At 39.4% G+C, this 26,905-nt stretch overlaps 1 protein-coding gene across 11 annotated transcripts in view; it reads right to left on the reverse strand.

Annotated features, from left to right (window-relative positions):
• The window catches only part of atp2b2 (ATPase plasma membrane Ca2+ transporting 2), a 101,396-nt gene extending 78,215 nt beyond the window's left edge, over nucleotides 1-23,181 (reverse strand). For 9 of the 11 annotated variants that reach the window (XM_081705332.1, XM_081705329.1, XM_081705327.1 and 6 more), the window contains exon 1: nucleotides 23,070-23,181. The gene's annotated coding sequence lies outside the window, so the exon portion shown is untranslated. Of the gene's footprint in view, nucleotides 1-22,178; nucleotides 22,195-22,399; nucleotides 22,537-23,069 lie in introns of those variants that run through there. The other 2 variants (XM_027020335.3, XM_081705325.1) reach the window with 2 other exon arrangements.
• Nucleotides 23,182-26,905: the final 3,724 nt, after the last annotated feature.

The raw sequence follows: 26,905 nt of genomic DNA on the forward strand, positions 1-26,905 counted from the left end.
AATATAAAAAAAGAAAATGATAGAACCAGAGAGAAAGTGCCAGAAGTTTTTAGAGAGCACATGAGGACAGAATGATGTTAAAGGTGACAGACCTGAGCCACCCAATCACATGTTACTTGATAAATAATTGTAAGTGTGTGCAGTCGATGAAGGAGCAAATCTCCAAGAATTCACTCATGCCTTCCTCTCCAGCTCATAAAGATATTGGCTATGAGGAATCTCAGATAAACTACATAATAAGAGTGTGTGTACAACTTTATTACAAATGTCACATAATAATGCAATAATACAATAATTAATATGAATCCCCAATTGAAGATCTAAACCTATTCATGAAATATAATCATAGTGTGCATCAGGGCAGCCCCAAATGGCTCATAAACTAATTTTGTAGGATGTTACTCTTTCCCAAGGGTGCCTCTTCAGGGCTTATGTAATTATTATTGCCAATTAATTATATGCTCACACTGAATCAAGTAACCCTGTTTGTGGGCTGGCTGTGTTCCTATTATTAGGACGTAGCCTTCTTTTGTTATTTACATTTTTTCCAAATTTTACCCCATTTTTCACCAACTAGCTAACCTCCCCATCATACAACAATTGGAGCACATGCATCGAGCATTCTTCCTCCAACAGGCATGACACACTTGGAGGATGGTACTCACTGTCTACATCACACATCCACAATTGGCTAGTGCTGCAGTGAGTAACAGGGCTGAGTAATGCCATCCCTGCCACCCAGAGGGCAGCACCAATTTGCTCCTTTAGACTCCCCTGATCTCCCTTAAACTCCCAGCTATGCATAGCTGTGGCATCACTGGGGCTTGAACCAGCAAGCTCACAATGATAAGATGAATGCTTTTGTGTTGCACCACTCAGGGGCCCAATGAGTTTGCTCCTATGTCCACAGTTCTGTCTGCCTGGTTTGCACTGATAGCATCTAGCACTTTAATGGCTTTCTAAGCTGTTCTTTTCAGTCGGGCATTAGCATTATCAAGTTATTTACTTTCCAAGGCTCTTTTCCACTAGGCCGCATTTTCCATTGCTCCGAATGTCAGAAACCGCTGGCTGTGATTTTCCATTATTCTTGACACTCACAAGCTAAGTGTGCAGTAACTCTCGACTGTCCAAATGCAATGAATACTCTCCCCACACAGTCCCTCAGCTGAGGAAACTGATTTGATTACTAAATGGGTCATTTTCATTCCTATCTCCCACAGAAAAGTACAATGCAAACTGAAAGAAACATTCAAAAATTGCTATGCTTCTATATAACGTCTTGGCAACAGCTGGATATTTCATACACAATTAACAAAAGTGCTACTGTGCATACAAAAGCCAATGGCAGTCTTTTATGATTTACATCAAGAAAACATTAGCATCATGAACTGAGCAAATGTGGTTTTCACAGTCCTCACCATTCTGTATTCCATTGTCTTAGTGTCACATGTTCTGAAGGTTATGTGTTTTTTGCTGTACAGTCGAGTCCATCTGTTTTAAAAGCATGCCAAGCAGCGCAGGTCATGAACGCATGCCTACAGGCAACAACACTAACTGGTACCAGAATATGCCCACACTCCCTACCGTTACACGTGGCACAAACAGGGCTGACAGGGCTGGGCAAGAGCATCCTTAATTCATGCATTGCTCAGGATCTTCATTTCACTACAGGAAGTGTATCAGCACAATGTCACCTGTAGGACGAGTGAAGTGCAGGCAGTCTCCATGGGCCTGTGGTATGTTACAGCAGCATTGCAACACTGTTTTCTGACTCCATGCCCAGGACCCCCTCAACTGCTAGAGAGGAAATATTGATTGTACCTCTGGTGACCTTACATGTTAGCTTGATCATCACCATAGTGACACAGGAGATTTCCCAGGGGACTCCACAAGACCCAACCGGCTATGCCTACCACTGCCATGCCTAGCAAGGACAAGCATCAAATGAAATCCAAATCTCTTCAACTAGTGACCACAGGGAAGAGCCCTGGCCTTTGTTTTGCACATTACAGACAATACTAAACAGAATAAACAGGCTGCGAGGTGCCTTTGAGGGAGCTAGACGCCAGTGTGCACTATGTTTGGCTTGCTCCCTTTCTGCGAGTTACCTGAACAATGAGCTCTAGTGTGCATTGCCTGTAAAGAATGGAGAATTCTGTGAAAAATTCCTCAATAACTCAAAAATATCAGGACTTAGGAGCTTAAGTATGCTTTTTCAGCTTTAATATTTCCATCCCCTTGTTAACCACTGATTGTTGTTCCTTAAGGCACATAAGACCATGTTTCATTCTGTAGATCTGCAGAGACCAGTTGCAATGTAATGCACCTGGCTCTAAAGTAGAGATGCTATAGATGGCTTTGATTAACTGGATCCCCAGGACCAGAGCAGGGGCTTTAAAGCCAAATTCAGCAATGTAAAAAGCCATCTTCATTTTTGCAAATGGAGTGTCAATACATACATTGTGCAAACATTCACCTGTCCAAATACTATGTCCCAGCTAACTGTAACCCAAGATATTACAGGTTTCTAATATATATTTAAAAAATCACTTAAATATGAATGATTGGCTGTTGGGTATGGCATTCAGAGGTACTTCTACAAACCTCTGGCAGGAAGTATGTACGAAGCCATTTTCTTAAGATAGATTGAGTGCCAGGGATCCTCCAGAGTCTCAGAGTTGCTGTTTGTGGCTTTAAGGTGAAGCGCAATCCTTTGATGTGATTCCTTATTCTGAAATCATTTTGGAGGAATTTAGAAGATTTTATTTATGACTTGGGGGTGGGCAAGGGTTCCTCCTTAAGCCTCCAAGTAATATGATCTCACATTCATTGTATTTAATTAACATTGCTAGATCATTCCTTGGTTCCTGTGTCTACACTTATAATTCACAAATTTGGTCTTATTTGTACCAAATGCCTCTTAGAAGTCACACAATGTATCTTCAAACAGTATCTAAATGCCATGCTGTATTTTACTGAAGAATCAGTAGATTGGTATGATAGTAGAGTATAATATATAGAAATACCTATCTTCAGTGAAATGTTTGATAATGGATAGTTTTTTTTTTCACTTCTATGAAAGAAAAAGTAACAAAAACTTATCTTGAATACAATGATAAATCAATATATGATCCCTGAAGTACACAGACTATATCATTAAAACATGCTGATGTATTTAAGATCAGTAGATTTAACACTACCAGCTGTTCTTTTTATTCATCTGGATAATTTAGTTTGAAAATTGCTATATTTAACAAATAAATGAAATTAATTTGGGTTTTAATTTATCATACTTAGTCAGCAATTAATACATATTTATGGTGTTCAGATCAAGTTTCCCTACACAGCTGCACAAAATGAGGTTTCTATGAACATTTGAATTTCTGTATGAAAGAATGATAAGCAACCTCTGAAAGTTCTTTGGCATCGCTACATCAAAATGTAAAATGGAGGGTGGGAGGTGGCTCCTCATTTGGGACTGCAAATGAAGCTGAGCTCCTCCATCTTTATGCATGTTTAGCCTTTGTACTAACTTCCAAGCTCAGTCCAGCAGGTCTAGATACACTCGGTACTCCAAAATGTCCAGAGAATCGGCTACTGCAGTCTCAGATTAGGTTTAGGACTCATATTCAGATCTGGGTCTGAATTCAGATTTCACACAGACTTTCCAACACTCAAGCCACACAGCTCATCCTGTAACCTGCCCATACAAGACTGCGCTTTGGTTTTGTTTCGTAATATGAGCTATAATGAATGTGTTTCTGACTTATATAATTGAGGGCTTTCCAAGAAACTAAAAAAACAAACAAAGAAGGGCATACAGTACCATCAGCTTCAAGCCATGTTAAATGCACCAGTGAGGTGCATTTAACGGTGAAAAAAACTAAACTAAGGCTGATTGAGTTTGTTTCAAAAATATCTTGCCAAAGTTTAATCACAATTAAGTTCACTCTGTATAGTTTTAACTATGTACAATTTTACTTGATTTTACTTATTCTATTAAATTTCTGCTTAGTGCAGAAATGGGTTTTTTGATACATTTACATCACTGTAGCAGGATTTCCCACAGCTCTGCTCGATTGCCATAAACGGATATGCATGTGAAACGTAAAACACAGTGCCAACAGACAACAAGAACAAACAAGTTGTGGAAGAGCAAATTAGTTAAGTCTAATCTCGGCACCATCTTGTCACTTTCATCATCATTGCAAGACCAAACTGATCTGTAAAAAGAAAGAAAAGCACTTACTATGGAGCAACTGCAGCCCATGGTACCTTCTATGTGAACATCTCACGGCAATGGAGGGGATTAAAAATAACGTGGCGGCGGTAGGTGCTGCCTTTCCACGCAGGCAGTGCATTCATCAGGAGAGAGGAGTGTCATGGAGGCCCAGGCTGTGTGTGGTGGGAGCAGCTCTGTGCCACGGCCCAGCTCATGACATGTCAGGCAAAATGGCAACGCTCCCCAGCAGCGGATAGAGCTAAGGCCCATGCCCGGGTGGGTGGGGAGGTTCACAGCCGGATTGAGAGAGACTGAAAGAGACACGTGTGAGATAGAGATAGAGAGCGTGTGTGTGTGTGTGTGTGTGTGTGTGAGAGAGAGAGAGAGAGAGAGAGAGAGAGAGAGAGAGAGAGAGAGAGAGAGAGAGAACAGCTGTGTGGGGTTCAACTGACAGGTGACTGCAAGACCAACATCCTCAACCCCATGCTCAATCGCACTCTAGAGAGAGAGGAGAAAGAGAGAGTGTGAGAGGTAAAGAGAGAAAGAAAAAATCAGAGAGAGTGAGATATACGAGGGGGAGGGGGGAGTGTGTGCGCATCCCAGCTTTCAGTGTCAGCACTGGCCCATGCGGCTCTTTGTATTATCCTCAGACAATCCGCCATAATCTGTTGCCTCGAAAGTAATTACGCCGTAACTATTGAGCAAAGTGGATTTGCAGAGGTGCGGGGCAGATTCAAAGCTAAGCTTGCGTATCCACTTTGGGGGTCACTAAAGGATGTTTTCTGTCATATGTAAGGGTTTCAAGTATTTATGAACGTCCGCTTTCTTGGGTTTGGGAATAAATTGTCCTTATTTGAGGCATAGGAGAAACCCAATACGTCATGAATTGCTATGAACTCTCACTGGGCACAGATTTTCTGTCAGCGTGCAACACTGGCTTCCTCTCCGGACTCCACATCAAAATGTCCCCACAAAACTCATCTAAATCTCAGTACTTCCTATGGAGCAATACACCCACAGGCCTTGTGCTTGGCAAACAGGACATCCGCTAACCACATTAAAGGGATTCAGGTCCTCACCATCACCTCAGGCCGCACTCATGTTCTGGCCTCTGGAAGCATAACTAACTTTTTCTTGGAGGGGGTGCTTGGAGTACCAGTATGGTTATCCTGTGGTCAGAGCTTGCGATCTTAATGAATGAGACATGTGAAGCTGGCTGGAGACAAGGACTTCCCATGGCCTTTGGGTTTGGACTGGACATCTCCCACAGGCTGTGTGGCCTGTAAATAACTTGACCTCCCACTGGAAGTATTAATAGCCACTGGCATATGCATCCTGCAGTTTTAAACAAGCAAACAGAAGATTTGTGGTTTTCTCATAGGCCTTTGTTACCCTACTGCTGCCTATGGAGATTAATCAGCTCCAGCACCAGGTGATGATATGAAATCTTGCACTAAAGCCAGTATGCTTTCAGAAAAGGTGCGAATGCAAAACCACAGCCTCATATTTATTTGTGCATTACAGTTCCCTGCAACATGCTGTAATCATTTATGCATATTGTTGTTCCTGAGGTTTGTCAAAGTACAATTACAAACAACAGACAATGATGTGTGGTGTGCTTATTAAAAGACTAGCATTTAAATACTTATATCGTACACTGTACATGTGTGTTTGTCATGTCTGTGTGTGTGTGTGTGTGTGTGTGTGTGTGCTCTGTGCATGTCAATATTAAAATGAGGTCCCAAAATCTCACACATTGTCCATTTCATCTTCTGAAAGTGTTATGAAATTTGAATATCATTAAAAGGACAGGCTGGTATGTATTAGACATCAGGCTGTGAAAGATACATTTAGTACTTTTGCACCTCTTGTGCTGAGGACAACAATGAAGACGGAATGACAAACGTGATCTTCAGACGACACAGTCTGTCTGTTTGTTCTATCCATTTGTTTGCATTTATATTGGAACATCCATTGAAATGAATGGAACATCCATTTAAATGCCTGCCAAACAAACTTGCAATTGTAAACTGCTACCCTTTTGTCAAGTTCTGGTTACTGCAAGAGGAAAAACCCCTTCCCAGCTACCCCCCCCCCCCCCCCCAAAAAAAGGAGAGAGACTATAAATGGGTAATACAAAACTCTAAATGACTTTTCAATATGACACTGTTTCTGGTCCTCATTTACCTTTAAAAACAAAACACTTCACATAGTAGATTAAAAGCTTTCGTTTGCTATTAGTGTTTATTGAATTTCTTGAATAACTCATGGAAAATAAGAACTGGCCAAAAAAAAAAAAACCTCAACACTCAGTATTCCTTCAAATTTTGTCTATAGGGTTACTATGCTGCATCTATAGCAATGAGGCATGCATGGTACATTTACCCAGTGCTGTTCAACGTAAAACCTGTTTTACTCAGAGACCTTTAGGACACAGCTGTGTTCTAGAGGAACATAAATGCTGCCCATGGCTGTGAGGCAATGCATCAGTCATGAGATGATGATGAGATAAGACATGATTAGTGTTGTCACAATACCAACATTTTTATTTCAATACTGATTCAAATTCATGAATTTCCCTACATTTCCTAAAAAGGGGAAACATTCTCAAATATCATTACTTTGCTTTATTTCAGAACCTAGACATTTTCAGTCAAAATGCAATCTTTTAGTACAATGAAAATGATGACTAGAATTAATTAAAACAAGTAAAATGATAAGATAAAATGATAATAACCTAATCCATGTTAACTAAAATAACAGCATAATCTCAAACTGTTCAGTTAAATCTAAGATACCCTTAGTCTTGGCTGTTTTTAATCTTTTTTTTTTCTTGGTTCCAAACTATTATCAACTCAGCCATTGTGCGTTATCTTAATTATGAACAGCTTTTCTTTATTACAATAAAAAATAGGTTATGGTGATATATTTGTCATAGCAGAGGGTCTAGTTAGTTTTTCTTATTAGATATCATAATCTAGTTCTAGGTTATATCATAGTGTAGGCTAATACTTCACAAAAAAGAAAATAAGAGTTCCAGTGCAGTCTTCATACATTACACGGGCAATGGCCAAATCTCTCTGTATAAAATCACATTTGTGACTTTGTGACATAGAGATACACCTGTGCATTAATTCATTTCTGTTGTGTAAACAGGGGATATTTTGATGACTTGCTTGCTAGCTTGGTGCATATGCATGATCAAAAAGTCTCTCTGCGGTTATATGGCAGTATCTCCGTCACCATTATTTGTACCGGACACCATGAGCCATGTTCAGATTGGATTAGTTTAACAGGGGATGTTTGCGATTAAACATTTTACACATCTCCTGCATGAAACATATCTGCATCCAGATATTAAAATTACTACAGGACAAGCAACCTTCTAGCATGTTGTATTTTCTACGATTTAACATTAGATATTTAAGGAACAGTGATCCAACTAGTAAGCAATGATTTATCTCAAGATGCATGCATGAAAAACACTGCAGTATATTTGTCACAGTATGGCCCCTCCTCCCAAGCGTCTACCTGTGTGTGTGTGTGTGTGTGTGTGTGTGTGTGTGTGTGTGTGTGTGTGTGTGTGTGTGTGTGTGTGTGTGGCCACGCCCCCATGTGTTTCACACCTGCTCCTCGTCATGTTGTTAATGTGAGCGTATATAAGTTGTTTGTGTAAACGTTAGTATTGTCAGTGTTTGCTCTCCCGATGGCCTTAGAGCTACGTTGTCTACCGTGTATCTAAATAAACGTCGTGTGCATCACGGCTCCTCTTCGCATCCTGCTAAGCCTCCCAACCTCACACAAACATTGACCGCCAAAGGATGTCAGGGAAGAGGAGCAAGAAAAGAAGGGGAAGAAGGCGCATAATCCTTCCTCCCCAGCCCTTGTGGGGAAACCCCCCATGTTCTTGGGAACCTTCCACACTGGTACAACAGGGGAGAGTGCTCCTGGGAAATTTTTGGGGGGCCCTAAGTGTAGTACGAGGTCGTACTTGTTGGAGTACCAGAACGGGTATGATGGCCACCAGTTTCCGGGGTCAGACACCGCGGGGTCCTACCATTTGTACTGGGACTACCAGGAGGACTACGGGGAGTATGAGCGGAGTGAGGAGTGTCAAGACATCAGCCTCCGGTCAGACTCGGAGGTCGACCGTTTGGAGAATCCCGTAATGGAGGTAGAGGAGGCCCTCCATGAGGATTCCCCATCTGTGATGGACACATGGTCAGCAGATTTGGAGAGCAACGAGCCTCCAGTGCCCAAGGTTCCGCCCAAGGCACGTCGCACTCGAATCAGCAAGCTGCCCCGCGTGACTCACAAAGAGGCGGTGCCGTCATCGTCTGAGGACACTCCCTCACCTGGGGCACACAGCCCCAGGGCTCGTGTACCTGCACGCAAGCCTCAAAGAGACAAAAAGGAGGCGTCACCAGTGCCCACCCCAGAGACATGCAAAACCACTGGTGCGCTTCCTAAGGCATGTGCCCCAAAGCCAGAGAAGCCACCGCCACCCAACTCAGCGAAGGGCGATTGCCCCACAGCAGAGCTAGCTAATGCCAAACTCTGTGATTTGTACGTCAGTGGGCTAGTGGCCCAATGGCCATTCATCATATTGGTAAAATGAGCAGGAGGCTGATATTGTAAGCTTTGCACCATATAAGCAGGCTGCTATTCTAGCCAGCAAATTGATTCAATATGCAGGTGTGTTTTAGGGATTCTTACAGTAGAATATATATACACACGACCAAAAATAAAGTGCACAGCACTGTATGTGCTAAGGTTCCCCTTTTAATTATTCTTGTTTTGCTCCATCCGTTGTAAGCATAAAATCACAGTAACAGTTGGCGCTGTAGATCATCTATGGTGGCACTTCATTATGCCGTTATTATGCATTCTTAAACATTTTATAAAAAGATGACCTTATTTAACCATTTCTTTTCTGGGATGAGAGACATATCCCCAGATATATCCTCACAAGAAAATCAAGCAGTGTTACTAATACTAACAACAGAGTGCATGCATGTAAAACATACCAGGGCTTTTTAACCAAGGAATGAGGGGTGAAAGCAATGAATAAAAAAAAGAAAGAAAAAAAAAAAAAAGCAAACATTGTCTTTTTTAAGCTTCAAATAAGTGACCTGAAGTCTGTTTTCCACAGTACAGAGTTCTGAGGGCAGACAGGAAAGAAATTTGACCCTGGATTAGCTGGCAACAGCACAGTAAAACTAAAGCCATTCCACCATCCTGTCTTCAGGCCTTCAGGCCACGGCTTCATACTGCCTTCTTCTGAAAGCCTGAATGTAGTTCCCTGAGAACCGCAGCCCTACCTCCCCCCACTACCCTACTGTAAAACTCCATTAGCTGACTGCTTTGCTGGTGGACTCCTGTTGCCTGTTGAAATGAAGTCTCTGCAGGCCACTGGAGTGATTATTGGTCAAAATAAAATGCTACTGGGCAACCAAGCAAAAACAAAGGGAGGTCTTAAACCACCAGGAGCTCAAAGTAGGCTAATCCTCAAACAGAGACGCCAAAGGACTTGTTATGACAGCTCTGCTCGAATGTAGTGGACAACTTCCACTGGGCCATTTGCCAGTGAGCTGCATCTGAGAAAGAGGAAGCTTGCATGGTGTCCAGCAGACTGTGCCTTTAATCTTTCACTGGACTAACTGGCAAGAATGGGAAGGGGCCAAGGTCTCTAACTCTATAGCTGCTGGACTCTCTCTGTACTAACAAACTTGCCTCTCACTTTAACTATTCATCAGGTGTGATGGGTGCCAGCTGTCCCCCCACAACTCCTCCCCCACCATCGGAAAAAGCCATTATGGTGGAGCTCAAGCACCTGCTACATCCGTCTTGGCCCTCAGATGTTCCATTTAATTAGCGGATGTACCAAATCAAACCCACCCCACGAGAGCCGCACCATGCTGCCTTACCTGCAGTGCATACACTCCACACGCACTTTAACCTCTCAAGCTAAAGAGGAAAAAAAAAAACAGTGGTAGAAAGAAAAAAATCTTTCCCTGCTGTGATGAAAAGAAATTTTAAATGGGCTCAAGGGTACAATACAATACACTCTTTTCCTTACAGCTCACAGCAGATTTTTAGATGTACTCTGCTCCCTGTCGTTTCTACCCCCAGCATGGTTTGTGATGTAGGCTACACTAGGCTTTGAGTATGAACTAAGTCCGACAAGAGCCATGTTCATTTGGGCTCTGTGTGGGCTGAGATAGAAATCGCACACTGTTAATGCATAGCAGCCATGCCAGTGACCCAGTCACACCGAAGTAGTCTACTCTCCTCAGCTAGTGGCCCAAACATACTCAAGTAGTCTACTCTCCTTGCCCAGTGGCCCAATCATGCCAAAATAGTCTGCTCACCTTGGTGAACCTGCAGTCAACCTCACGTAAGTGAACTGTAGCTGCATGCCCTTTGTTTGATTGATATAATCTCCTTAAATTCCACACCTCAGTCGGGCATGAACTAAATGCTCCTATTTTTCTCCTCATTGTTGTGCAGTGCACCTGGCAAAGGAGAGGAGCCTGTCAAACTGATTTGTACCTTGTCATTCACTCGACATTGAGAGCCTAAGAATAGACTCTCGCAGTCGGAGAATAGGAAAGAGTTGCAATCATACAAGTATGTGGGGGTATTTAATTAAGTGATTGCACATTGCGCTGATGTGCTATCAATAGAGCTGGAGAGGATTGTCATGGCAGGGTTGTGATACTGCTCCTGACAAAGAGCAATAATACTCAAATTGAGAAAAAAAACATTAAAATTTTGACTGTAGAGGGGAAAATACTGCAGTATGTGAAACCTAAAATCTCAATTCATCTACAAGATAAAAGGTTCAACTTCTAGTTTTATGGAGAAAATAATGCACAGCAAAGCGTTAAAGACCAAAGCTGCCAGACTGATCAGGCTAAATAAGAAACCAGGCAAACTAAAGCCAGCTGCAGAGAAAACCTGCAAAATGCAGAGATTAGCTATGTTGACTCTCCACATTGAACCTTAGGATAACACTCACAATGCTAGATAGTCCAGAGGCCCATAATGCAGTAGTCTCTGCAGTAGTTTTTTCAAGTCCATTTCATACCCATAAAAGCCATGAATACCAATTAAGTGCTCTACCAATGTGTGCTCATGTGGGTTTCCAAACATCACTCTCTGTCAAAAATAAATCTCAAGTCATCATTCATCTGACAACAAAAAGTGTGGCTGCAGCTTAAGATAGTGTTAGCTAATTAAAAGCCAATCCATGCCAGCAAGGTAAGTGCCATTTGAAAACAAATATATCTCATTCAGTCTCATAATGGACTAATGGAAAATGCTAGAAAAATCTTACTCTGAAACTATCAAAGCATATAACTACGACAACCTGCAAACAGGACACACATACCAATGGTTGGTAACTGATGTGGCATCCGTTATTCCTCTACCAAAAACACTTTAATCAGTAAAAAGAGAAATTAGCAAGAAATTCCATTGTAGCAGAGAGGAATATTATATAACCATTAACAAAATATCTTTAGCACTTACTTAATTCATTATAACAATATGGCGCACACACACACACACACACACACACACACACACACACACACACACACATATATATATATATGGGCAAATGTTGAGGAACAATAATAAATAAAATATATATATATATATATATATACATACACACACACATTTATTATTGTTCCTCAGCATTTGCCCATATATATATATCTCCACTCCACGTAGACTAATGGTTTTCAGTACTGCCAAATTACAGTAAATTTGTAAATTTAAAGTGTGTTTAGAACATTTTAAGCTGTGATGGGGTAATCAGAGTTACCTTGCAACTCATCCTGCAGGATGTATGACAGTGTTACAGACATTTGGTTAAATACAACAATGTAGACTCTATGATGCTGCAGGTATCCCTTACATTACCTGCAGATTCAATACGCAATATGAAAAATGTGTTTGAGTGTTTGTGTGTGTGTCTAAAGCAGTCAACCATCACAGCAGCCAAAAGGTAGTTGGTGTATCACCAATAGTTATGTAAACATGTCTTGTCCAAAACATCTTGGATAAATAAATGGAAAGATTACTGTCATTGTACCCAGAAAATTAAATAAAATTGAGCATTTTTAAGATGTACAAAAACTGTTTAGTGTACAAATGGATGCAAATGCAGTCCATCTCTTTTTAAAAAGAAGGTGAATAGACAGTATTGAAGTATTGAAATTTGTATTTAATGTACAGGACTTGTTTCTTATGACTACGAAAGTCTGTAAAAACTAATAGCTGCATTTCAAAGTTGTGACATCATTAATGCCCCCCCCCAACTCTTGACACTGCATACATGGCACTAAATGTGATGTTTAATAACACTACTAACACTTCCATACATGGATGAAATCATTGGGGCTAAGTGCTAATCATGATAAAGAATATATGTTCCTAAATGGATGTTTGTCAAGTTAAAGGTGTAATAAGTCATTTTTACCACCAAAAGTAGCAAATATTTCTGAAGCTGATTATTATACATGTATAATCAAATTGCATTGTAGTTCTCATATGAACCAGTGTATGCACCACAGAGCAAGTCCTCCACATGGAGTGAGCCATGTTTTAAATATATTTAATACAGAATCTTAGAAACATTCAGGCCACTAGGTGTCACTATAATGGCTATTGCATAATGTGAAGAAGAATCTGTTTTGTTTTGTTTTTTTCTCCTTTGAAAGGAAAGGAAGGCTTTAAGCTTGTAATTACAATTTTGCCAGTTTATGTTTCTGGGGAGTATAGTGAGGCAGGGTAGATAGGAGCTGGTGTATTCTACAAAAAATAACACAAATACCTTCTTATAGCACCTTCAACAAGTAAGTGGGAGCTTGAAGAAGGCACAGAGGAAATGGCTGTTCATGGAATTTTTCTAAACATAAAATACACTGCAAGTGATCCAATGTCCAGTCCTCCAGCTGCTACCAGATCTGTTCCCCTTCTTTTTGAGAAGAACTGTGAGAAATACTCTCTATAAAGACCTTTGCTTATGTTGACGGACTACAGCATCATCTACAAATCACTTACAAAGATAAAATGATATCAATAGGTTAATCAGACTAAGACAAATAGGGAATAAGACAAATAGGGATAACTGCCAAAATGTAAGTCTATTCTTTTGAAGAAAAAAGATGGTACGTTTGCAACATGCTGGCACATAACAGAAGGTCAATTCCTTCAATGATCAAGGTTGAATACCACTACCACAAAAGTCAGTTCCTCGTAGTGTCAAGTGTGAATAATTTACTCAAACTGATTGATAATTGATGAGGGCTCGTAGAAATAGGCCAGCCTAAAATAATACCTGAACACGATCAGCACATAGCATCAGCATTAGATTCTGTTTCATCTACTGGTCAGGCTACAGAACCCAATGGCATCAAACAAGCACTTAGTGATGAAGAAGAACCAGATGTAACATTTTGGGTTTCTGCCACAGATGTTTGATATATATTCGTAAAGTAAAGATTGGATTAAATGTGCTTGATGAAATGAATCATAGTGGGGGTCAGTTCTAGCTGCCATGAAAGGGTTGTACAATATCATTTGTTATCTTAATCTTGGCAGTAATGATGGCTCAGAGGAATGCAATATGCAAATGAGTCCTTTAAAAAGTCACAGCTTTTTATTGTGCTCTGTGAACATCCTGACCAATCTCAGACACTGCACATTAACGTTCTAGGACTTTCTGATGAATTATAGCATTACACGTGATAAAACAATCGCAAATGATTCTGGTCAAAATAATGTAGGAAAATATACAGGGCAAACCTTGGCACATCATGCAACCCTACCATCAAAGTTTCCCCTTTTTACTTATTCCTTATCCTAATTGATCATTCACAGTGCACTTTCATTATTTCCTTATTGGTAATACATAGCTTATACATGCTGGACAGTAACCATTCAGAATGACAAGCTGTGTTTGTGTACATCAATGCTCCAGTCTTACCGTGACTATAGGCTTTGCAGAAAGTCATGCAAGAACTTTTTAAAATTAAGGTAAACTCAGTCACATTCTGCAAACCCTGACATGCAAAACATATTTAGATTTCTGTCCGATACTTTGATTAGTCTGTGCATGTAAATAGCTTTATTGGGTTGAGCAACACAAGAATGAGTTTGCAAATGCATTCTGCAGGTGCATCTGGCACAACAATAAAAGGTAATGAGGTAACAGTCACCAAGAGTCTTAGCTGCAGCTACAATCACTCATCTGGAAGTTTGGTTTTGATGCCAGTTGTTTTTTATGGAGAGAAACCTGATAAGTATTTCTTTGAGCTCATGTAAACTGGGGTTTTTGCCCCCTTTGTTGCGTTTGCATAATCACTGCACCAGTAATTGCTGCCACTTTATGGGATAATGATGTGTATGTAAACACACAGGTAGACACAGAGGTGATGCACAGAAAAATGTGATTTATTCTATCAAATAATTTATGTAAAGCACATAATATATGAAAGTTAAAATAGCTGGCCATGACATCAGGAGGACTGTGTGAATTTCGGACAGTTTGACCAAGTTAAATGATGAAATAAAACAAACCTTCTCACAATAGATTATTTTGAACAGGTACTGATTGGACTTGCTTCTGAAACCTCACAGAGCATAACAGTGTAACTCTGATCTAAAATGTAACATTTTTGGAAAGAGACATGTAACATGTAAAGTGAGCTCTTCTGACATTATATGCTACAGTGGGTAAAGCATGAAGCAAAAACAAGGTAGTATCAGGATTCTATCACATCAGTCATTCAGTTTGGTTCAGATGGCACAGCCAGATGACGCATAGTCTTCAGTGTGACTGACTCAAGGTTAAAGAGTTCAGATTACAAGCTGTACAACATCACACCAACGCATACATGCAAAATCCCCAAACTTGGTGCTTTTGTGGAATATGTAACCCAGATTGTCTGTTACAGAGATACTCATAAAAGCGTGTCTCATTTAGAAAAATATCACTCGCTAGAACAAATCCTTAAATATGTTTTGGTGTTACAAGATAAAGTGAAATGGGGTTTATGTTCAGTTATATCCTGTTCCCATCGCCTTCTAACACAAATGATAGCAGGAGGAAGAACTACAGAGAGCGAGAACGAGGGAGGGCAGCACGTCTGTAAATAACAGAAAATACCAAGTTATTTGATTTACATGCAAAAAAAAAAAAAATGTAATTAAAAAAACATTTGTAATGTCTGCTCTAAATATCAGCTAAACCCCAATGTCTACTTCGACATGGCATTCTAAGCATGTCACACCAGTATGGTATCAGTGGGGTCATGCATTCCCACTCAAATGCATTTTGCCCATTGGGTCCTCAATCATTTATGTTCTATTTAGACTTCTGCATTATGCAATATTTTCTGAACACATTAACCTAGTCAGAATCAATAGGAGAGGGTCTTGGCATAATCGACACTGCAACTAACCATTTCCATTAGGCAAATCCTTAATGATGGAAAATGTACGAAAATTGTATTTGCGACTATTTTCTTCTTTTATAAGTCATCGTGGTACCAGACAAATGTAACAACAGGGAATCAACAAGGGCAAATGGGGCAGGCCTTCACACAGCTTTGAGAGAGCATAGGCAACCAGAATTCACCAGACGTTTAATTACAGTTGACAGAGTTTAATGAATTCAGCAGTAAGTTAAGACTCTGCTGTAAATGTTGTCAGGGCACACCAAATGCAGCTTTCGTGAACCTACAGCAATCCTCGTAACCTCAGAGTGTTGGCATAAATACATGAGTTACAATAACTATATACATTGCAACTTGTAATGTGTGACAAGTGCTTATATTGATGCTTATTCAAATTAGATTACAATTCCAAGCCAATATTCTATCCATCTGTACTGAACTTGGCTAAATGCACCAAAAACATTAACACACAAAAAAGGTTCTCTTTAACAACTCACCAGCAGTGAAATGTCATCAGAGCTTATAACATGCACCCTTATTAACAGTTTTTTACTCTACAGCTGTGTGTGTGGAATTCTTAGGGAGATTATGTGGTCCTAGCAACAGTGCCCAGTGAGCGTTACAATAAAGCACACACACACACATCCAGTAGAGTCAACATGCCACACTAATCAAACAGTGACACAGTTTTAATTGTTTTGCCTCTGCACACCGAATTGCAAATGAAACAATGCATACAGAATTAAAGTGCAGACTGTCAGCTTTAATTAGTAGAAGTATACATTTCAATTGAGTAAAGACTGTATGAATTGGAGCCGTTATGTAGTCATCTCATTTAAGGAGACCAAAAGTAACTTGACTATTGGCTGCTTTCTTAACTAACTGTGTCACATCTGTGTCTGTTCACTGCACAAGAGTTCTAGTTTTGATTTTTCAGTACAGCATTTGTGTCTCGAGTCTGCTGCTTTTATATCAGAACATCAAAGAAATGTTAATGCCAATAAATCAGACCAACCATGAAGTTGAAAGATTCAGTCACAGACTCAACTACCTGGTGCATTGTTAAGTAAGAGTTTAGGATTAGCAAACAACCTAGAACCTAGAACACTAAAGACCACAGTAGTGGCTAATGGAAGAATACTTTCAATAATGAAGTGTGGAAAAAATACTTTTTTGACTGTTGAATCTAGAACACTCTCCAGATCTAGAATACTCTCCAGAGTGTAAGCATAGATATATCAAAGAGAAGACCATGCCATCTTAAGCACAGGGGTTTCATCACAAGAAGCCTCCCTAACAAAGACACCAAGTTACAGTTTGCTAAAAAGCACATTAAAAAGCCAGAAAGGCTCTGGAACAAATTCTTAAAGACAGATGAGACAATTATATTAGCCTCCATCAATGCTATGGAAAGAAGACTGTGTGAAGAAAAAACACATTACTGCTCATCATACTGATCATCATATCAAAGCATATCACCTCATAGCTGAAATATCTGAAATATGGTGGCGGTAGTGTCATGGCTTGGGCCTGAAGGTCAGGGGTCATTCTTTGTTTTGCAGATTGTGTCTACCGACAGCAATAGCAGGACTGGTTTGAAAGCATCTAAGGAGTTAATGTAATAAAGCATCTTAAGTCCTGAGATCCCACAATACCTTAAAACTGGATGGATTTACCCTGCTTCTGTAAAACAGCCCCAAGCACTGCTAAAGCAGCTAAAGTGTTTTTCATGTCCAGAAGTTTAATTTCCCAACCAGAATACCACTAAGCATTCATTTATTTTACTGACAAGACAATAAGTTCGACAAGACAATAAGTTTTCAAAACAAGCAGGAACTGAAACTGGCTGCATTACAGGTTTCGCAGTGCAGAACAGGAAAGACAACTAGCATCTGTTGATGTCTATGAAAGGACTTCACATCATCAATAGCAAATGTTTTGCAATCAATTATTAAAACATGACCAAATGACATAAGATTGTTATTTTGTACAATTATTTTAGGTTATTTTGGGGTTATTGGGTATAAGAGGCCATGCTTCCTTCATGCCAAACTCATAGCGGTTACTTAATTTCAAATTCAGCGTGGGGTAATACAGCCAAATGAAAATATTGTGCCACTATCTAACATACTACTAATGCTGAGGATAAACAGGGCAAATGTATTAAGGCCAGTACAATTCTTAGTATATATGCTTCTGTTGGCCAGTATTGTGAGGAAGTATAGCAGTCAGTCTTACTGTCTTCTCTCACTGAGGCCTATTGACTTGTACTCACTTAGGCATTTTTATGACTGCCTCTACTAAATCAAACTCTGGATGGCAAACAATTTTCTCCAGTTAAATGAAAACAAACTATCAGTTATTTTCTTTAGCCCAGCAAAGTCCACTGACAGTCTATGTAAAAAGGGTTGCACAGTCAAATCAGGTGATCTCAAGTTTGACATAAAAATTAATTATGTTGTTAAAAGTAGTTTTGACCATCTTTAGTCAAACGCAAAAATTAAGTCAATGCTAACATCATAGAATTTGGCGGTTGCAGCTTGCTTAGACTACTTTAATGACATTAACATAGGTGTCAATAAGACCTTCCTGGCTCATTTACAGTTGGTTAAGAATGTTACTCATGAACACAAAGAAAAAGGATCATATCACCCTGATTTTAGCCACATTCATTGGCTCCCTGTTTCTTTTATTTGTCTCTAAGGCCCTTAATGGAGCTGTGCCATCTTCCATTACATAATTATTCCAACCCAACTCTTCATCCAGGTCCCTGAGATCTTCCAATTAGCCGCTCTTGGAATTTCCATCGTCTCAGCTGAAGCTAAAAGGCGACAGCTTTTGAAGTTGCAGCACTATAGCTATGAAACAGTTGGCTATTAGATTTCAGCCCTGCCCCATTTGTCTCCACTTTTAAAACAAGACTATTCCTTTTAAAAATGAAAGCCTATGTATGCCAGTTAGCTTTCTGAAGTCTGCATTTTTGATGGATTGGATTGATTGTTCATTGTTGTGCTGTTATTGATACATTTTATACAGTTTATGGATCAGCCATGTACAATTCTTAGGTTTGAAATGTGCTTTATAAATAAAAAACTTACTTACTTACTTAAAGGCTAACAGGGCAAGCCTACACAGCACCATCAGTGTCATGTTTATTCTCTTTTAAGTTAAGGACACAAGACCACTGAAGTCATTGTCTTAGCATTAGAACCTTGAGTCACAAAAAAGTCCTCAACAATGGCATCTAGACAAATCATATCCATTATGGAAGATGATGAAGTGCATGGACCAGATGAGAAACTCAGTAAGAAACATTCAGCTAAACCATCAACATATCCCATTACCAACTTGGACCGTAACCTCAGACTTGACAGAACAACTTCTTCTAGCCAGCATATTCACTTAAGAATATAAACTATAGAACATGTACATTAATGTACATTACAAACAAATACAAATGTCAGACACACACACACACACACACACACACACACACACACACACACACACACACACACACACACACACACACACACACTGTCCTTGGCTTTAGACCACAACCTGACAGTGTACAGTAAAAGTGAGAACAAGATGCTCCATTAACTTCAGCAGACAGTGCAAGTGTAACTGCCATAAGATGAATAAACTAGGTGTTGAGTTGCAAAATATTGTACATGTATGAAACTATTGGGCTAATGTTGATAATTCTAGGGCAAGTTTTTTCTTTAGTTATTTCTTTAGCGCATTCTTTAGGTTTCAGTGCCAACCCAACAGGCTTAAGAAATTTGATATATAAATGTGTGTGTGTGTGTGTGTGTGTGTGTGTGTGTGTGTGTGTGTGTGTGTGTGTGTGTGTGTGTGTGTGTGTGTGTGTGAGAAATCAAATTCAAAGGGAAGAAAACATGGTAAAACAAAGTGCGAATGAAGGAATTGCTGGGTGCAAAAATTTGTTTTGTAGTAGTATATGCATATTTGCCAAATTATTCTCAGCAGTTCATAACCTTTGAGACATCCAAAGGTCTCAGCACAAACAGCTAAAGTATTTTTATGGATCACACAGCAAATATATCCCAATACATGGCCTTTGTGTTGTTTCATGCAGTCTTGATGGATCTTGGCTTTTAATCCATGCACCAAGTGTTAGACTGCAATGAAAATCACAATAATTGCTATAATTTAACATCAAATGGACAAAGTATGCAATGAAGATACCAAATCCTAAGTTATGCATATGGACAGAACAAAGATAATAGAACAGCGGAGCCCTGAACAGGCTGTAAGAATCTGATAAAAAGTGTTGTATTTCATAACCTCTGGGCTCTCTCTTCCTCTGAATGCTTGTCACATTCCGCACTGGCATCTTGCTTCATCTGTTTGTTATGGTTATTTACCACTGCTCACATATGATGACAGTCTATAATGTTAAACTAATGATTTGCAGCAGGACTACTAGGGCCAACAGATGTGTCATTTCAGAAAGCGCATGCAGAATCATGCCAATGCACTGCAGGAAATGCTGCGTTTAATCCACCTTTTACAAAGCCATTTTCGAATACTTTATTTAACACAGCTGATTAATTAAGAAAATGTTAGAAATGCTTTAGACTGCAACACTCCCTATTTGATGAACGGTTGAAATAACATTTCTATGCAATTTATAGTGTAGGTGGATTGCAACTAGGTTAACAATGGAAAGAGCTTTACAACCAGTTACAAAGAATAACTCTGCAACTCAACTAAATTCAGTCAACAGCCCAAACCTGTAATAACTGTAATACTAACACAGCACAGGTTAACATGCTTCATATAACATCCAGTGACAAACTTACACATCGAAACATTATTAAGATTACATATTTTTCCAAGACATTTTTTTTTGTCTCTAACATTAATTAAGTGGACTTACACGGATAATACAACAAATTTGATTCCATTTGGTTCTGAGACTTACCAACCATATTAAATAATTTCATCATGATCATCAAGACAAGTGAGACTACAATTATTTAGATTTTAAAGATGCTTGTATGAAGTCTACTCTTAACAAAAAATGATCTATCTAATTTGGCATATTTGCCAAATTATTCTCAGCAGTTCATAACCTTTGAGACATCCAAAGGTCTCAGCACAAACAGCTAAAGTATTTTTATGGATCACACAGCAAATATATCCCAATACATGGCCTTTGTGTTGTGTTTCAAGTAGTCTTGATGGAGCGTGGCTTTTAATCCATGCACCAAGTGTTAGACTGCAATGAAAATCACAATAATTGCTATAATTCAACATCAGATGGACAAAGTATGCAATGAAGATACCAAATCCCAAGTTATGCATATGGACAGAACAAAGATATTAGAGCATCGGAGCCCTGAACAGGCTGTAAGAATCTGATAAAAAGTGTTGTATTTCATAACCTCTGGGCTCTCTCTTCCTCTGAATGCTTGTCACACTCCACACTGGCATCTTGCTTCATCTGTTTGTTATGGTTATTTACCACTGCTCACATATGATGACAGTCTATAATGTTAAACTAATGATTTGCAGCAGGACTACTAGGGCCAACAGATGTGCCATTTCAAAAAGGGCATGCAGAATCATGCCAATGCACTGCAGGAAATGCTGCATTTAATCCATCTTTTACAAAGCCATTTTTGAATACTTTATTTAACACAGCTGAATAATTAAGAAAATGTTAGAAATGCTTTAGATTGCAACACTCCCTATTTGATGAACGGCTGAAATAACATTTCTATGCAATTTATAGTGTAGGTGGATTGCAACTAGGTTAACAATTGAAAGAGCTTTACAACCAGTTACAAAGCATAACTCTGCAACTCAACTAAATTCAGTCAACAGCCCAAACCTGTAATAACTGTAATACTAATACAGCACACGTTAACATGCTTCATATAACATCCAGTGACAAACTTACACATCGAAACATTAAGTTTACATATTTTTCCAATACATTTTTTGTCTCTAACATTAATTAAGTGGACCTACACTGACAATACAACAAATATGATTCCATTTATTTCTGAGATTTACCAACCATATTAAATAATTTCATCACGATCGTCAAGACGAGTGAGACAACAATTATTTAGATTTTAAAGATGTTTGTCTGAAGTCTACTCTTAACAAAATATGATGCAATATGGGAAAGAAATTATTTAAAAAGCAAACACAAAAGATAGGCCTTTCTCCAGCTAACGACGCACTAGCCTGTCGGTTGCCACGGATTTCAAGGCATGAGGTCTAACATCTTTGCGCTCGAAGCACAAGAATCACAAATTAAATCATTTTTGCCAACATCTCAACAGAATGCAAACATATTAACAGTAAAGTCTCAAATTTCGGTTGACAGACCCGATGCAGTGGTGCATCAGAAGTGTCATGTTATGAAATTATGCAAAATGTTGCACCTCTTGCAAATAAGAGCTAATACTTTTCATTAAATACTTTCGTGTAATATCAAGACTCACCACTGAAGCTATCGGCATGCTGAAAGCCATACAACACGTTCAGTCACCGGCGGCGGCAGAAAGACTGAATGTCACGTAACCTCTATCTTTATGTTAACCGGATCAATTCAATGTCGGTATCTATCCGTATTCAGATCACTATCTATGTTCAGATAAGTTAATGTTCACGGGCCCGATGTCATAAACTGGTTTGCTGACATGGACTCGTTTCATCCCCTTACCTGTGTTCGGCGAGCTCAGATGCATGAAGACGATGTTTGCACACATCTGCTCTTGAGACTTGATACTCAAGCATTTCCCATTCCCAGCTATGACGACTCGTTCACCAAAAATAACCCAGCTCCTGTCGCGTGAAGTTGAGTGCAACGGGGTTGATTGAATAAAATCTGTTACGCGATTCTCTCACATTGTCAAATTCGAAATCACAAAGAGTTAGGGCAAATATGCATGATTTACAAGAGTGTCGACTGCGGTTTCTATTTTTGCCAGACAGTTTGCAAAGTCAGCCTACTGAAAGAGAACTGTTTCATTTAGTAACCAACATGTTTCGAGGAATTGGGGGTCAGCTATGGATTACGATGCGAGTCTTCATGGGGGCATTTAAATGTTAATTCCTTTTCAGTGCAGTTATTTTACGACATATCAAAGTTTAGCTTTAGCTTTTGTGTGCTGTATATAACGTTTTTTTTCACCTATGGGAGTTTATTTTTTATGCTTTTTTTGTCGCAGTATGCGATGAGTCTCTTCCAGCCTAACTTCACCATCACCTTGTTCGTATAGCCCGCTTTAGCTTACACGAAAAGAACATAGTATGTTCTCGAAAAGTGCATGAAACATATCAAGTGACAGAGCCTCGCAATTCGCTGCAAATGTTGCCAAGATGTCGCTTACCTATTTTATCCTTTTTTTCTGTGCGCGTTTTTGTTCTCCAAGGGGCATTCAGTTGTAAGATCCTGACAAAGTGCATAGGGGCCTGAATACGATTTAAGTGACTGAGATTTTTCCATTACGTATCTTATATGCGAGCCTCGGGAGGGGGACACCGAAAAGGAAGCTCTAACAACAGACGGAGGCTTTCAGGGAGAAGTAAGTGTTGTAAAAATGAATCACATGCATTATCGAAAACATTAGTTATGGAAGTCCATGAAAAACTGTCCAGGAAAAACTGCTGTGTGTTGGATGTATTTAAATCCATAAAGAAAACGACAAGAACAAACTTTTGTCTCCAGTTTATTAGTCACAGTCCAGGGTTGTCATTTCATTTGACAAGAACATTGCCATGTGAAGAAGCCTAGTTTACCTGTATTTTTTTTTCTGTAAAGAAACATGACAATTGAATAATAAAGGAACTCCCCTCCCCCCCAGCTCTCGTCACTATAAAGACAATTCAAGGGGAAGAAATAAAGGACGTCGTTTTGCTTGTTCGTGCACGTGCTCAAGACGCGAAGTTGACTAATCTTCGTCGTCGTTGTTAGCACAGCGCCTGTTCTCGCAACATGCCTAACACTAGCTCCCTCAGCACTTGAATGTTCCACCCTTTCCAAGCGTCACAGTCCCTAATGACCACTACACTGTAGCCTCAAGCTAAAGGACATATGCACAAACAATAATAAGGTAGAGGTGGCAGTGGATGCTGTACACATAAGGCATTGAAACTTCTACAAAGTGCTCTTGACCCCGTGATCATATGCATTTGCTGATGGCAGATGCACTAAAAAAAATTACAGTTGCCCTGAAAATCTTAATTTTTAAGTAATCGTTTTATTTAAACATCCAGAGGATTTAATAACATGAGGTTTTAATATTAATCAAAGTTGAATTGACAACATCTCTCTCTCTCTCTCTCTCATATATATATATATATATATATATATATATATATATATATATATATATATATATATATATATGAGAGAGAGAAAGAGAAAGAGAAATCCATAGAAGATTCCATGTGAGTAACTGCAGTGTGCTGTATTTAGAGATGTAAAGATATTCAAAACTGTAAGGAAGTACACAAACAGAGATCCTTCCTCAGCTGTGCAAGCAAAGTGCTTCTGAATTTGTAGGAGGAATGAGTTTTTATTTGAAAAAGCACATGTTTAAATCAAACATTGATTCCATGGGGTTCTACAGAACTGTAGATCAGTACTTTTTCTTTGAGTTAAATCATTAGCTGTTAATTCCATTGCTGCCATAGCAACAATTGGCAGTGCTAACAGATGTCATTAATACAATGTCCATTAACACTAAAATGCCTTGCCACTGGAAATGACAAACAACTCTCATGGACTCTGATGTCCAAAGGTGTTTCAACAAACAAATCAACAATCCTTCTCTTGGTTTCTCCAATATAAAGCTTATGACATATTTTGCAAGTAACACAATAGATAACTCCTGCAGTAATACATGAAGAGGAATTGGTGAATACAATTGATCTTTTTGTGCCAGTTATTTAATGGATGTGTTAATAAATGTACAAATAGTACATCTAGAGTGGTTCCAGGCTACAGTACCATAGTTATTATGTAAAAGGTCATTTATCTCAATCTTGATGAGCATGTATTTGATGTTATTCACACTCACACACACACACACACACACACACACACACACACACACACACACACACACACAGATGTCACCCTTGTGCCAACAAATCAGGCATGACCCAGCTCTGATCCTGCGGTATCTGGCAACAAGACATTACCAGCAAATCCTTTGTGTCCTATAAATTAGGAGGTGGGGGGGGGGGGGGGGGGGGTATGACTGTTTTTGCTCAATCTGGGGAATTTGAGGACCAAGTCAACACCTTGAACTCTGTCATGTACCTCAAACCATTCCTGAACATTTTTTGGCAGTGTGGCATGGCACATCATCTTGCTGAAAGAGGCCACTGCCATTAAGGAATACTGTTACCAGTAAAGGGTTGTACTTCATCTCCACCCATGTTTGGGTAGGTGGTACATGTCAAAGTAACATCCACATGAATGCAAGGACCCAGGACATTGCCCAGAGCATCACATTGCCTCTACCAGCTTGCCCTCTTCCAAGAAAAACCTCTATATTTGCACAGGTTGTGCATCTTGGTGTCATATCTTCCCCAGGTAAGAGATACACACACACCATGTAAAAGAAAATTCTTTAGACCAATCCACCTTGTTTCATTGTTCTGTAGTCCAGTTCTAATGCTCTGGTGCCAAATGTTTTTGGTGGAAGTCAACAGTCAGCTTAGTTACTCTGACTGGTCTGCAGCTATGCAGCCCCATACATGGAAACCTATGATAAAGGTGTCAGAAGACACAGTGCATCATAGCCAGCATTAACTTTTTCAGCAGTCTGGGATTGGACCAGACAGGCTAACATTCACTCCTGAAGTGTATCAGTGAGCCTTAGGAACCCATAACCCTATCACTGATTTACTGCTTGCCCTTCTTTGTGTCAATTTTGGTAGATACTAACCACTGTATACAGGGATAATCCCACAAGACCTGCCGCTTTGGAGATGCTCTGACCCAGTCACCTAGCCATCACAAATTAGCCCTTGTCAAAGTCACTCAGATCCTTACGTTTGCTCATTCTCATTTTTCCTGTTTCCAACTCTTCAACTTCAAGAACTGATAAGTGCCATCATAATGAGATAATGTTATTTATTTCACCTGTCAGTGGTTTTAATGTTATGGCTGTGTATGTGTATATATACAAATATATGCATACATGCATGTACATCAATTAGGGTATATCACACCAGACAACACTCAAGGTGTAGACTGTGACTTTTAAGATCCTTAAGACAATCGATCATCTAGTAACAGGTTGCAAGATGCACATGGGACAGTATACACTGAGTGACACAACCAAGTGGATCATATAGAGGAACACATGAAAGGCAAATGAGCTGGCAAATCCAAATGGGAGAAACCATGGACAGTTGTGGAGAACAAAAAGGTTCTGTGGTACTTCCAGATCCACACAGACAAGCAAGTAACGGCAAACCAGCCCGACATAGTGATGGTAGATAAGATGCAGAAAACTGGATTAGTAATAGATTTGGCAGTTTCAAGTGATAAAAAGCTAAAGAAAGGAATATGAGATGCTGGAAAAATAATAACACAGACTAAAAGAGGAAATAGAGATAATATAGAAGGTTAAATCCAATGTCTTCCCAGTGGTGATAGGGGCACTTGGGGCCATGACCCCTAAACTGTTGGAGTGACACCAACAGATCTCATTAATGACATCATTGATCTCCGTCTAAAAGAGTGCAATCCTATGAACAGTAAAAATACTGGTAGACGTGTGAGAAAAAGGTACAACAACCCACCAGAATGGTAGTGCAGAAACTGCAGTGTACTGTAATAAAGCTGTCAAGGTAGTAAAAACTGTATTAAGACTGCATTCTCTATTAAGAAACAAGATGTTTCAGACAGCGGTCCTTCATCAGCTGAGCAAACAAATTGCTTCTGGCTCCACCTCCTAGAACTTCAGAAGCATTTTGCTTGCTCAGCTGATGAAGGACTTCTGTCCAAAATGTCCTGTTTCTTTGGAAACCTTGCATATAATCACTATATCCAGCTATAGATATATGTATTAAAAACAAAGTGTTTTTATAAGATGAAAGTTGGAAAAACTTTGACAAGCTGTCTAAAGTGCAGTTTTGTTCTTTAGAACAGTAATTGAATCTTTATACCAGGTATGAAGGCTACAATTTGAAAATGTAAAGAGCATCA

Source organism: Electrophorus electricus, chromosome 22 (genome assembly GCF_041902795.1).
Source record: "Electrophorus electricus isolate QZ-2024a chromosome 22, ASM4190279v1, whole genome shotgun sequence".
Classification (NCBI taxonomy): Eukaryota; Metazoa; Chordata; class Actinopteri; order Gymnotiformes; family Gymnotidae; genus Electrophorus; species Electrophorus electricus.